The sequence below is a fragment of the Peromyscus californicus genome, unplaced genomic scaffold (genome assembly GCF_007827085.1).
Source record: "Peromyscus californicus insignis strain IS unplaced genomic scaffold, ASM782708v3 Scaffold_3__1_contigs__length_106647218, whole genome shotgun sequence".
NCBI classification, from domain to species: Eukaryota; Metazoa; Chordata; class Mammalia; order Rodentia; family Cricetidae; genus Peromyscus; species Peromyscus californicus.
Window position 1 is genome coordinate 65178929 of NW_026294551.1, and position 14945 is coordinate 65193873.

Genomic DNA, 14945 nt, shown 5'->3' on the forward strand with positions numbered 1-14945 from the left:
CACAGCTGTACTATTTGGAAAACTCCACAATCAAATGTTAAGAAATCAGGGTGTAATCCCAGCCCTGGGGAAGGAAGAGGCACGAGGACCAGGGTCAACATCATCCTCTACAGATAGAGTTCCAGGCCGCTCCGTGTTCCCTGAGACCCTGTCTCAAAAGAGTCAATAAGCAGGGCTGAAGAGATGGCTCAACTTCTACTGCTTTTGCTGAGTTCAGTTCCAAACACACCAGTCAGGCAGCTCACAACCACCTGTAACTCCAGCTCTTTGAAGGCCCTGTACCCACATGTGTACATGCCCACAGACATGCACATATATACACATAGTCCAAAATATTTTTAAAAGCACTATTAAAGTATAATGAAGGGCAGGGGAGTGTGCTCTGCTTCTGAAGAACTTTGCAGAGTCCAGGCCTAGCACACATGAGGCCATGTTCCACCCCAACTCTGCAGAAACCAACTCTGGCACGTTTCTATAATCCCACCACTATTGGGGGAGGCTAGGAGAATCAGGAACTTGAGGTCATCATTGATACATGAGTCAAAGCCCAGCCCAGCTACATGAGGACCTGACTCTTAGAAAATTGAGGAAATGGGGCTGGAGAGATGGCTCAGTGATTAAGAACACTTGCTGCTCTTCCAGAGGACCAGAATTTGGTTCGTAGCACCCACATGGAGGGGCTCACAACTGCTTTTAACTCCAACTCCAGGGAATCTGATACCCACTTCTGGGCTCCAGGGCACTGCAGTCCTGTGGCATAAACATACATAGAGTTTTAAAAATAAAATAACCTGGCATTGTAGTGCACACCTTAAATCCTAGACCTTGGAGGCAGAGGCAGGTGCATCTCTGTGAGCTTTTGGCCAGCCTGATCTACATAGTACATTCCACACCAGCAAATATCGGACTTTTATGAGTTTTGGGGAACTGATGAGAAGTTTCAGAACATAGAAATTACTTCAACATGGAGTATGTGACACAGAGTATGGAAGAACCAGGTATCATATATTGAGAGCTATAAAGTCACAGACTGTCTCTCCCAGAAAGAGCTAACAGGAGGCTTGATCCCTTCAGGCTGAGGGACCTGGCCTTTTAAAGAGTAACCCCTGCCAAGTGTGGTGGCACATCCTTCAATCCCAGCAGAGGCAGGCAGATATCTGTGAGTTCGAGGCCAGCCTGGTCTGCAATGGGAGTTACACAGAGAAACTCTGTCAACAACAACAAAAGAGTGACCCCTATCATAAAGTAGCAGCTGTGTGTTCTAACAGTTGTCTCTTTTTAAGCAATTTGTAGCCAGACATTCTAGTGCATGCCTGTGATTCAAACATCCTCAGCCAGCTGAGGTAAGAGGATCAGGAGTTCAAGGCTAGTTTTGACTTCTTTGTAAGTTTGAGGCCAGCCAGGGTTACAGAAGGCTGGAGAAAACCCTCAGAGGTTATAAGCACTTGCTTCTCTTGTAGAAGACCCAAATTCAGTTCCAGCATCCACGTGGGGCAGCTCACAACAGCCTGTGAATTCAGTTCTGGGGGGATCAGATACCCTCTTGTGGCCTCCTGGGGTACCTGCAGTCAAGTACTGCACATACAGACAAGTAGACATACAGGTATATAGGTAAGTTTTCCGAAGAAATTAAAGGTGGGTGGCACTCACCTTTAATCCCAGCACTCAGGAGGCAGAGACAGGCAGATCTCTGTGAGTTCTAGGCCACCCTGGTCTACAAAGCGAGATCCAGGACAGCCAGGACTGTTACACAGAGAAACAAGCAAACAAATTAAATACTTGCACTATATATTTCTATATATTTTTAAAAGGGAGAGGAAGTGGGGAGGGAGGGAAGGGGAAGGTAAAGTGAACCAGTCAGTCCTCTGCTCTGGAACCTTCGGACTAACTGTGTGGAATTGCCTACTCCCCACATGTTTTTCTCAGCCTGTCTTCCCGTGCCTTAACATTTTCTAAAATTGGAGAAGACAAAGGGAAAAAGAAAGTTCGAAGGGAGCAGAGTTTGGGCTCGTGCCCTGTTCCCTTGAGCTGTCCTCTGTCATAAAAGATGTGTCCTTCCAAAAGAAAGGCATTCTGTTTCCAGCCCACGCAGACCTAAACTTTTTCTCATCACGTGCCTGGCCAGAGCCAGTCGGCAGCCATGTAATGTGATCTCCAGGGCCAGCCTCCCGACCCACCCAAGCTGAGCCGGGTGACAATAAGGTTAGCCTGCAGAGCTACGCAGCAGCCACACACAAAAAAAACCAGAAGCACTACAGGCTGGACCTGTGGCTTGGAGACAGGGAACAGCCCTCTGCAGAGGTGAGCAGGGGACTGTTGGGAGGGGACTCTTTGGGAAGGCCAGGATACATCCAAGTCCCCCTCTGCCATCAGCCTGCCCTCTCCCCTCCTCCACAGATGAAGTGTGCCTGGGCTGTCCCCTACCTGTTTCTCATGAAGTCAGCACCACCTGCCTGTGTCTGCCCCTTCTGTCTCCTAATAATGTCGCTTTTCTCAAAACTGACGGAGTTCTAATGAACCGGGTCTACTTCTAAAGCTGGTAGGGAACAGTTCCCAAGAGGGAAGTGAAACTGGAAAAGACTGTTGGGAGGCAACCCTCGTCCTAGAAGGACTGCAGCGAGCTGCCACACTCTGGGAGGATGTGTGTATGGGCTGTGAGCCAGGTCCAAGTGCCTTCAGTACAGCAGTGGCTCCAGGCTTCGGACCATCAGTACGTCCAATGGTCTCAAGGAAGGACTCCCACCAATGCTACTGGGTAGAGATAGAGCAGTGGAGAAGTGCTTTGCAGGGGAGTTCTAGGTGCTTAAGCCAGGCAAGACAGGATGCTGCTGTAGGGGAGTTGCTGTCAGGTTTTCTTGTAATTCCAAACAGATGTCACTGGCTGAGACAGAGAGATTAAGTCAACTTGATAAAAGAAATGCATAAAGGGTCTGCTTTTGCCTTTACCACACAAGTCACCAGCAGGAAGGAAAGGCATCCACGTGCTCAGCCACAAGCTCTGGGAGAGAAAAACAAAACAACTTTTCTTGTTTGGGGCTCTGTTTATTCAGCAAGTGCTTCCTGAAGGCGGGCTGGATGCCAAGCTTGGGTTTGGTGCTTTGACAACTGGCGTGCACTACAGGGGATAGAACCCAGGGCCTTACAGATGCTAGACTTGTGCTCTGTAATCAAGCCACACGTTTTTCTTCCTTTGTTTAATTGTATTTTGAGATAAGGTTTTGCCAAGTTGTCCAGGATGACTGTGAACGTGGGATCTTCCTGCTTTGGCATCCAAAGTAGATGGGATTCCAGATGTGCACAACCACACCAGCTAGCCGGAAACTCTTAAAGGACTCTTAAAGGTGAGACTGCCCAAGGGGAGTCTCACCTTCTGGGGAACCTTCATCTCCTTGGTTCTGTATCAGCTGCCTTTCCCTCTGTCTCTTCTCAGACAAAAGGCCACTGTTGCTCTTGAGAGCCTTCTCCCGTGGAAGTGCTCATCTAGGCTGCTGCTTCTGAGGCTGGTGACTGGCCAGGAGGCCCTCTGGACTGGCTAGCTCGTCCCTAGAGTGCAAACAGCCTGTGCAGAGGCTGAGGGTGGGCGGAGTGTCATATCAGTTGCTGGCTCTCTCATTAGAAATCTTAACGAACATGGAGCCTGAGACAAAATGTTAAGAAGCTTGGCTTCCACTGGAGTCCTTGGAGTGAGTCACTTAAAAAAGTATTTCTGGCCAGGCATTGGTAGTATATGCCTTTAATCCCAGCATTAGAGAGGTAGGCCCATCTCTGTGAATTTGAAGCCAGCCTGGTCTACAGAGTGAGTTCCAGGACAGCCAGGGCTACAGAGAGAGACACTGTCTCAAAAAAATCAAAATCAAAACAACAACAACAAAAAAAACAGGGTCAGGGTAGCCTCCTGAACTGAAAGCCAGGCTGGCCACTAGCAAGCCCCATTAATACTCACGTTTCCATCTGCCACAGCAAAAGGGTTATTGGTCATGCCTGGATTTTTATGTAGGTTCTAGGGATTTGAACTCAGGTCCTCACACTTACACAATAAGTACTCTTACCCACTGTGCCACCTTCCTAGCCTGGAGCAAGTCACAGTCTGCTATTTGTCTCTGTCTCCTCAGCTACAAAACAGAGGCAGACCATGAGCTCTGGGTCTAGTTTTGGATTTGGGGGTTTTGCTTTGTTTCTTTGATGTTGTTTGTTTTTGTTTTGTTTTCTGAGGCAGGGTCATGTGTAGCCCACATACCTCAAACTCATTACATAAGGCTAGCTTTGAACTCCTGACTCCTGTCAAGAGTTGGGATGCTAGCCTTGACCTACCACACCCAGCTTGTTTTTGTTTTATAAGACAAGATGCCAGTCCCGCCTGGCCTGGAACTTACTGGATAGCCCAGGCTAGCCTGAAACCCTTCCAGTCCTCCCACCTCCATCTCCCTCGTGCTGGGATTGCCAGCGTGAGGCAACACCAGCAAGTTTGTTGAGGCTGTTCTGGTTGTTTTTTGTTTTTTTCTGTCCTGTAAGAGTGAGTTATTAGGCCAGGTGTGACGGCACACACCTGTGACCCAGCGTTCAGGATGAAGTTGCCTGGGCTACAAAGAAAGAGCCTGTTGCAAAGACAAAGCAAACTGGATGTGGTGCTGGGCATCCATGATCCCAGCACTCATAAGGGGAAGCAGAGGAGTCAGGTCAAGACGGGGGCTATTACACCTCTCCAGAGGAAGGGACAAAAGAAACAGGAGGAGCCACTGGGGCTAGCCCAGAAGCAGTCCTTGGTTGTCCAACTAGTTTTCTGTTTGGTTTGTTTTAATATTTATTCGCTTTTGTTTTATATGTATGGGTGTTTCACCTGCTTATATGTTTGTGTACCACACATATGCCCGGTGCCTTTGGAGGCTAGGCGAGGGGGTTGAATCCCCTGGAACTGGAATTACAGATGTTTGTGTTAAGAGCACTTGCTGCTCTTACAAAGGACCTGAGCTCTGTGGCACCCACATTGGACAGCTCACAACTGCCTTTAATTCCAGCCTCAGAGGAATCTAGCGCCCTCTTCTGGCCTCCACAGGCATTGTTTCCACGGGCGAAAACCACATACCCATACGCATACATAATTAAAAATAAAAAGACCAGTGCTGAAAAGTATTAAATTTGGAAAAATCATAGCAAGCCAAGTTCTCGCTAAGAGAGAATCAACTCATTGTAATAGCAGAAACCTCAGTTTTTAGTATATATTATTGTGTCTTGCTCTCTCCTTCCAGAACGTGTCCCTTATCCTAAATGGTACTCACTCTTCTGAACACTGTGTCATCTGGGAAAGTTAGATAATACTATTTTGTAAGTTAGGAACAAGGAATGTCTTTCTTTCTTTTCTTTAAATTTGGAAGGTCTTGAATATCCCAGACTGGCCTCAAACCTAACATGGTATGTGACTAATGCTGACCTTGAAAGTCTTTTTGTTTGTTTATTATTTTTTTTTTTTTTGGTTTAGTTTGGTCTGGCTTTTTGAGACAGGGTTTCTCTGTGTACCTCTGCCTGTCCTGGAACTTGTCCTGTAGACCAGGCTGGCCTCGTTCTTAGAGATCTGCCTGCCTCTACCTCCTGAGTGCTGGGAGTAAAGGTCAGGGCCACCACGGCCTGGCTTGTTTGCTTGTTTTTAATGTGTGTTTGGGCATATGTGTGGGTGTGTGCATGAGGACAATCTTGACTGTCCATCTCATCTTCTACCTTATCGGACACAGGGTCTCTCTTGTCATTCACTACTCTGTGTACTCCAGGCTAGCTTCTGGGGATTTCACAGTCCCTGTCCCTGGGGTTACAGATGTGCACTATTGTGTCTGGCTTTTCCCTGGGTCCTCGAGATCTGAATTCAGGTAATTACGTTTGAGCAGCAAGCACTTTACCCACTGAACCTAAACTCCAGATCCTGCTGCCTCTGCCTCTGCCTCCTGAATACTGGGATTAGAGACATTTGCCACTACATCCAATTTAAGAAATACCAGGGTTGGAATCCAGAACTTCAGGCACTCAACCCCTGAGCTGTGTCTCCAGCTCTGACACACAACATTGCTTGAACGAAATGATGGAAATGCTAGAGAAACATGCTCTTTGCTAGTGCAACACGCACTAGTGCATTGTTCATGGCCAGCAGGCTCATCTCCCTCAGACCTTTCAGCCTGCCACACTCACCCTTGCTTCAAGAAGGTCTATACTTTGTCAGATAGCACGATAAGCACCCAATTCAAGTTCTGCCACTAAATCTCTGTCAAATTTGAGTCGAACTTGCATCTTCCTGGGGCCTCCTATTGGGTCCCTGATCCATGTGATTGCCATGAGAATTCCAAGGAGTATGGTGGCCTACAGAGGACAGAGTTCATAGCAGAGTAAGTCGAGGCATTCTCCAGGAGAAAGGGCAGACTTGAGGACTCTAGAGAGGGAGAATGGACGACGCCAGAGAGACCACTGTGCTGATGCACATTTTTAGGGGGGCTTTGTTCTATTTCATAAAGTCCTTGGATAGGGGCTCTTTCCTGACCAGGTGATTGACAGGCCCACTAGGATTAACTCTTAAGGGAGGGGACAAGATTATTTGTTCTTTCACAAGAAGCCAATAGCTAGATGAAAAAATTAGGATATATCTCTTTTAGCTATGCATCTATTTAGAGTGGGGGGAGAATTGGTTCTCTCTTCCTGCTTGCTTTGAGGCAGAGTCTCTCTTTTCTTCCTGTCATTAAATTTCCCACTGAGTCTCCTATCTCTGCCTCCCCTCTTACCTACAAGTGCTGAGATTAAAGAGCCAATGCACTAGCTTTTTGTTTTCATATAGGTTCCAGGATCAAACCCTGCCTAGCAAATGCTTTTACCCACTGAGCTGTCTCGGGGTCTAGTGTTAGAAGCTTTGGGTCAGTTTCAAAAGCCTCATCTCCACATCAGAATCCTGCTGTTTCAGCTCCTACTTTCACAAGTTGCAGATTATGAGGGTGGGATCCATCCTGCAGACTTCTGTGCTACTGTTCTCTAGCAACCACACAGGCACATCAGAACAAGACCAGCCTAAGGTAATTTGCAGCTCTTAGATCAGAGAGACCTCCAAGGGTAGAGAGAAGGAGGCTGGAGAGATGTCTCAGCAGCTAAGGCCACTTGCTGCTCTTCCTGAGGACACAGATTCATTTTCCACTACCCCCATCAGATGGCTCACAAGCTCCTATAACTAACTCCAGTTTCAAGGATATGATGTCCTCTTCCAGCCTCCACGGGAATGTGAGTGTGTGCATGCACACACAAAACACGGACACACACACACACACAGATACACAGACACACACTGACACAATTCGTTTTGAGACAGTGTTTCCCTACATAGTCCTGGCTGGAACTCAGATTCACAAGCCTTTGCCTCCTGAGTGCTGCAATTAAAGGTGTGCATCACCACACTCAACCCAATTTAAAAAAAAAAGCTTAAACCGGGAGGTGGTGGCGCATGTCTTTGATCCTAGCACTCAGGAGGCAGAGGTAGCTGGATCTACACAGTTAAAGCTTGTCTCAAAAAAAGAAAAAAAATATAGAAATATAATTTTAAATATAAATGTTATTAATTTTGCTTGTCAATATTACTAATTTGAACCAAATTGTTAGCTAACAATGTGAAGTCATTTCTGTGTTTGAGGCCCCCCTGCTTTTTCCTTCCCATGGAAGCCTGTCCCTAGAAACTTTCTCTGCCCTCATAAAATTAAAAAATTGTCTATACCAGGCAGAGAAGGGCTCAGGAGGCAAAGTGCTTGATATAAATACCATGAACTATGCCTCATCCTCAGGGACTCTGGTACCTGATCACCACCTCCAGAGATAGTTCATGGGCGTGTTGGCATACCTCAACAACAAACCTGTGGTTAGGAAACCCTGTGGTTCTCAGGAAATCATAGGTCAGTAGATAAACACCACTCACATAGCCCCAGGGCCTACCCACACAAGAGGACAGTCTTACACTTTGTCCTGTGAGTGTGTCCAGAGCAGAGTCCAATCTCTGCACTTCCTCATCCCACACTTCCTGCAGGACCTGCTCCCAGAAATCAGCTCTGCCCTTTAAATGACTATGGCTGTCACAGGTCCAAGGTTGGGGTCTCAATGAACCAACAGCATCCCAGAGAGTCTGCTCCTACCTCACTGTAACACAGAACCTGTGATGATCCTCCCCAGGGCCCTTTCCCCACAGTCTCAGAACCACCATCCTCTCAAACGATGGTATCAACTATGATAGATACCATCGGTGAGAGACCCTGGTGCTCATCTTTCTGTTTGACCTTTTTTTTTTTTTTTTTTTAACTAAACATAATGGTCTCCAGTTCATTCCATCCATCTTACTAAAATGATAGGATTCTCCTTGTCATTCTTTGTATGGCTGACCTCAATTTTGACTTGTCCATTCACTGTTGATAAACACTTAAGTTTTCCTTCCTCCCTCCCTTCCTTGTGAGTGTTAGAGTAGAGAGTAAACTCAGGCCCTCATATGCAGGGGAAATGTGCTATTATTGAGCTATACCCCACACCTCCCTTATTTAAAAAAGCATTGTTTTTTCTAGAATAAAAGCACTTTATTTTAATTAACTCACATATAAAACACCACACAGCTGGCTCAGGAAGCCAGACACTTGGACAGCCCAGCTCTACAAATCTCAGTGACCCCTGCCCCACAGTGGGCACTGCCTTCCATGGCCACTGATGCAATGACTTGTTAATAATGAGGGTTAGTTTTCTTCACACTTCCACTACCAGTCAGGTTCTTACCATAAAGTAACCTGCTCATCAGAGCTTACTTTCCAGTTCTTCAGTGTGAAAGAATGTTTCAGTTCCTGGTCAGGTTAAGCAAGCATTTGAAAGTCTACACTGCCTCAGCACCCCCTTGAAACACCATAGGGTGACCCCAGCTCTGGGCACACTCCAGACACTGATTTCAAAAACACAAGACCTTGCAGATTGCTGCTCTGCCAGCCAGGCTCCCTGGTAAGGGATGTCAGGCTTTGTGGGTTCAGCATTACCACCCCCACTGAAGCCCCCTGGTGTGGGTGTGCCTGTCACCTCATCATGAGCCCACAGCCACACTGGCTGCAGTGGTCGCCATCTGGGCAGGCTGTCAAAGGAGCTACCTGGGATGAGAGGATTTGGTCTCTATGTGTCGTCCTGAGTGTTTCAGCTGCTCATCATCTAGATATTCTAAACTGTCAAAAAGGTGTGCCTGTGTGTGTGTGTGTGTGTGTGTGTGTGTGTGTGTGTGTGTGTCCACCCTCTAGGGCACACACTCAGACAAAAGTGCAGTTGTGTGCATCTGTGCGCTCTTGCAGAGACCAGAAGGCATCAGAGTCCTTGGAGCTGGAGTTACAGATGTTTGTGGGACACCTGGCTCACTATATGGGTTCTGGGATTAAAACTCCAGTCTTCATGATTGTGCCACAAGTACTCTTAACCACTAAGCCATCTCTCCAGTGCCTCCCCCACCCCCATTTAATTATTTATTTTTTATTTTGAGGCAGAGTGTTGCTAAATTCTCCAGTGGGGGGTGGTTCAGGAAACTGGGATTCTAGATGTGCACCATTATATTGGCAGTTACTGCATTTCTCAGTAATTGTAAAGCAGTGACTCAGTGAACATGAGAGTGTAGACATATCAGGGCCCTAAGATCATTAGATATACTCATCAGTTAACCTTGAATCACCTAGTTGTGAGTTCCAAAGAGCTGGGATTAAGGACATGCCCTCTGCACCTGGTGGTTGCTCATAGCTCCTTCTTCTTTTTTGAGTAGTTTTTTTAAATTTTCTATTAGCATGCAAAATGTTAGTTTCATTGAAAATAAAACTTGCCCTGGGTGGTGGAGGTGCATGCCTTTAATCACAGCATTCAGGAGGCAGAGCCAGGCAGATCTCTCTGAATTCCAGGCCAGCCTGGTCTACAGAGAGAGCTCCAGGACAGGCACCAAAACTACACAGAGAAACCCTGTCTCAAAAAATCAAAACAAAACAAAAAGACAAACAGAGTTATGAGTGGCATCTGGGAGAGAACATGCAGTTTTTGTCTGAGACTGGATTATCTCACAGTATAATCCTTTCCAAATTCATCCATTTTCCTGCAAACTTCATAATTTCATTTTTCTTTTTGACTCAACAAAATTCCATCATGTACAGGTACCACATTTTCATTATCCATTCATCTGCTGATGGACAACTAAGCTGACTCTGTGTCCTATGTTTTGTGACTAGAGTAGCAATGAACATGGATGTGCAAACATCTCTATGGTAGGCCTTGGTGGTTTGAATGAGAATGGCCCCTGTAGGCCCATATGTTTGAATGCTTGGTCCCCAGTTAGTGGAACAGTTTGGGAAGGATTATGAGGTGTGGCCTTGTTGAAGGAGATGTGTCACTGGGGGTGGGAAACTTGAAGATCTGATGTGAACTCTCAGCTACTTGTCCAGCACCATGCTTGCCTGCCTTTGGCCAGGCTCCCTCCTTCTGACCTAACCCTCTGGAACTGTAAGCAAGCCCTCAACTAAATATTTTACTTTATAAGTTGATTGGTCATGGTGTCTCCTCACAACAATAGAACAAGGAAGACATAGGGTATAGAGTCCCTTGGTGTATGCCCAAGAGCCATATGTCTGGCTCATATGCCAGTTCCATTCGTAATGTCAGAGAAATCTCTATACTCATTTCAACAATGGCCATGCTCCTTTCCAGGCCCACTGAGATTGTACTAAGATTGTACTTCTTCCTGGTCTTTGCCAACACTTGTTATCTTCAGATAAGAGACATGCTTGCTAGGCTTGGTACACACACTTAATCCAAGCCCAGGGGAGGTTGGAGGCAGGAGACTCGGAACTTCAAGGCCATCCTCAGTCACCACAGTCAGGCGACTGACACACTAGACCATACAGCAAAAGAAAAAAAGGAAAAATAAACGTGAAAGCTGGGGGCAGGGGGCAGAGTGGTAGCACGGGCTTTTAATCCCAGCACTCGGGAGGCAGAGGCAGGTGGATTTCTGTGAGTTCAAGGCCAGCCTGGTCAACAGTTCTAATTCTAGGACAGCCAGGGCTACACAGAGAAACCCTGTCTCAAAAAACAAAAACAATGGGGGCTGCAGAGATGGCTCAGAGGTTAAGAGCACCAACTGCTCTTCCAGAGGTCCTGAGTTCAACTCCCAGCAACCACATGGTGGCTCACAACCATCTGTAATGAGATCTGGCACCCTTCTCTGTATACATAATAAATAAATAAATCTCTTAAAAAAAAAAAAAAAAAAAAAAAAAAAACCAAGCAAATAAAAGCCCTCCTTATAACATGAAGTGAAATGCTGTAAATTATTGTTTCCAGTTTGAACCAGTAAAGGCAAAGTGTATTTATTTATTGTTTTATAATTTCATATATATTTACAATGTGTCTTGGTCATACCCATCCACAACTTTCCCCAACACATCTCTTTGTGTTAGAGGGATTTTTTGTTGTCATTTTATTTTAATTTATTTATTTTTATTTTAGGCACATTGGTATTTTCCCATGGGTGTTGGGTTCCCTAGAACTGGAATTACAGACAGTTTTGAGCTGCCATGTGGGTGCTGGGAATTGAACCCGGGTCCTCTAGAAGGGCAGTCAATGCTTTTAACCCCTGAGCCATCTCTCAAGCCACTTTGTTGTCATTTTAAAGACTTTATTTATGTGTATGTGTGTGCATCTGTGTTTGGAAGTGTGTGTGTGTGTGTGTGTGTGTGTGTGTGTGTATGTGTCCACCCTCTAGGGCATGCACTCAGACAAAGTGCAAGGGTATGCATCTGTGCACTCCTGCAGAGACCAGAAGGCATCAGTCTCCTTGGAGCTGGAGTTACAGATGTTTGTGGGACACCTGGCTCACTGTATGAGTTCTGGGATTAAAACTCCAGTCCTCATGATTGTGCCACAAGTACTCTGAACCACTGAGCAATCTCTCCAGCCACCCTCTTTAATTAATTATTTATTTGTTATGAGGCAAGGTGTTGCTAAATTATCCAAGGAGGATGATTCAGGTCGCTGGGATTCCAGATGTGCACCACTATATTGGCAGTTACTCCATTTCTCAGTAATTATAAGCAGTGATTCAGTAGACATGAAAGTATAGACATATCAGGGCCCTAAGATCATTAGCTATACTCATCGGTTAACCCTGGTATATACCTGTGAGTTCCAAAGACCTGGGATTAAGGACATGCCCTCCACACCTGGCTGGCAGCTCGTAGCTCCTTTTTCTTTTTGGATAGTTCCTTTTTATTTGTTTTTTTCGAGACAGGGTTTCTCTGTGTTACTTTGGAGCCTGACCTGAACTCCCTATGTAGACCAGGCTAGCGTCGAACTCACAGAGATCTGCCTGCCTGTGTCTCCTGAGTGCTGGGATTAAAGATGTCTGCCACCACTGCCCCTTTTTACTTTTCTTAGCATACACAGTGTTAGTTTCATTAAAAATAAAACTTAGAGGGCTGGAGAGATGGCTCAGAGGTTAGGAGCACCAACTGCTCTTCCAGAGGTCCTGAGTTCAATTCCCAGCACCCACATGGTGGCTCACAAACATCTGTAAAGAGATCTGGCACCTTCTTCTGTATACATAATAAATAAATAAGTCTAAATAATAAATAAATATATATATATATATATATAAAACTTGGAGACTTATACCTAAGGGCAGAAAGAACCCTGGACATTTGAAGACTTCTGTTCTCCTCAGCACTTTCTTAAAACAGGTCTACCTGTTCTTTAAGTCCTTTATTAAATCATCATTGTTTTTAAAATATTTGTTTTTGTTGGGCGGTGTTGGTACACACCTCTAATCTCAGCACTCAGGATGCACAGGTAGGCAGATCTCTGTGAGTTCGAGGCCAATCTGGTCTACAGAGCAAGTTCCAGGACAGGTTCCAAAGCTACACAGAGAAACCCTGTCTCGAAAACAAAAACAAAACAAAACAACAACAACAACAAAAGATTTGTTTTTACTTTTAATTACTTGTTTGTATGTGGGTATGGATGTACGCAGGTGTAGGAACAATCAGAAGAGGGCACTGGACCCTCTGGAGCTGGAGTTAAGTCCCCTGTGCCAACAAACTCTCAGAACAGCTCAGCCATTTCTCCAGCCCCAGTGTTTAATTTTTTGAGACAGCATTTTACTATGTATCCAGGCTGGCATGGAATTCACCATGGAGACCAGACTGTCCTTGACACTGACCTTCAGACTCTCAAGGGCTGGGATGACAGGTGTGCATCACCAGACTTCTAGCTTGGTTCTTCTGAAGGTGATTTTGGAAAGTATGGACTTATACATCTGAACCTTCAGGTTCATACCTCCAGAATTTGCCACAGTGCTGTCCACAGTGAGTGCTTCACAAAAGCTTCTAGAAGGTGTGGACGAACTCTGGAAGGTCAAAGGCCACATCTCACAGGCTCTTGGTGAAGACAGTGGTGCTGATGAGATGGGAAGGCTGCAGGGAGAAGACTCTGACTTGTAAGGGAGGTTCCCTGTGTGGTGCTGCAGCAAGAGTTCTGGACGCTTAGGAACAAACACTCCAGAAATACCTCCTGCCTGCTCCCAAGTGAGAGGGCCAGCCTGACCATGATGGTCACCTGGTACTGCCTGACAGCACCAGAGAGAAAACCATGAGCTAGGGCTATGCTGACAGCAGCCATTCTACAGACTTCTGGATACCCCCATCCACCAACCTGAAGTGCTTGTTTGGACGTTTGGCTCCTTGTCACCAACAAGATGGTCAACAGGCTCAGACTAAAGTCCCCACACTCCTGCCTCCCTGGGATTCATGCACCATACTTTTTCAGATCCCCAGACAGCAAGCAAACTATGGATCTGGGAAGGACTTACCTTACTCAGAGTCCTGGTGGGTGTGAAGGGAGTTTCTCTGATCTCCCTGTTCACTTGGGGACATGGAACAGACCAGGGTGGAATCACAGAGCCTTCTCTGGTCAACAAGGCAAAAAGAGCAAGCAGTGATTTAAAAGAGAGTGCCTGGGCCTGGGTTATGGTTCAGATGGAGAGTGCTCACCTAGCATGCATGATACCCTGGGTTTGACCCCAGACTGTACAACTAGGGGTGGAGGCTTCTGCCTGTAATCCCAGCACATGGGTGATGAAGGCAGGAGGAAGTTCCAAGTCGAGTTTAATGCTGGCTTGAGCTACTAAAGCCTTGCCTCAAAAGATTATGCTTCACAATCCCTTTCTAAGCCAGCTACTGATGTAATGGCCAGATGCATCTACCTCAGGTTTGGACCAAGGCTTCAGTCCTGGAGTGTTCACTGAAAAGGGTCCCCAAGGCTTCCCTGTGGTATAGATATGACCCTGTCGGGTCCTAGTACCATCTCCCTCATCCCTGCACCTCCAGGAAAGAGCTCCCCAAGGGGCAGGGGTTAAACAAGCCCAGGAGCCTACACAACACCAAGCATCCTCATTTCCATAGGTCTAGGATCCTTCCCCTTGTCCCACCTTGGGCTAGGAGACCTAAATCCCTGAAGCTGGGTATGGCCCCAGGCAACAACAGGGTGGGCCCTGGGATGATGGTGACCTATTCCTCTGGGCTGGTCTGCTGGCCTTGTGAATCAGACCATGCTGGGAGAGCCTACCAGAGACAAAGAGAAATTGCTACCTAGTTTTCAGTGACAGTTTGTGTGTGTCTGCAAGTGTGTGTGTGTGTGTGTGTGTGTGTGTGTGTGTAGTCCACAGTTGAAGTTGTGTGTGTGTGTGTGTGTGTGTGTGTATGTAGTCCACAGTTGAAGTTGTGTGTGTGTGTGTGTGTGTGTGTGTGTGTGTGTGTGTGTGTGTAGTCCACAGTTGAAGTTGGGTATCTTCCTCAATCACTCTTCACCTCATTAATACTATGTAGCCTGGCTGCCTCCCAACACTGTAACTAAAAATTAAAAGCATACACCACCATGCCAGACTATCCACC

The 14945-nt window shown here is 46.3% G+C and overlaps 1 protein-coding gene across 7 annotated transcripts in view; it reads left to right on the forward strand.

The window, feature by feature from the left end:
- LOC128122197 (fatty acid hydroxylase domain-containing protein 2-like) overlaps positions 1–14945 on the forward strand; it is a 34979-nt gene that overhangs the window by 5705 nt on the left and 14329 nt on the right. For 2 of the 7 annotated variants that reach the window (XM_052757555.1, XM_052757554.1), the window contains exon 1: positions 2157–2301. The exons of 4 other annotated variants lie outside the window; for them this stretch is intronic. The gene's annotated coding sequence lies outside the window, so the exon portion shown is untranslated. Of the gene's footprint in view, positions 1–2156; positions 2302–14945 lie in introns of those variants that run through there. One more of the 7 variants, XM_052757550.1, reaches the window with a different exon arrangement.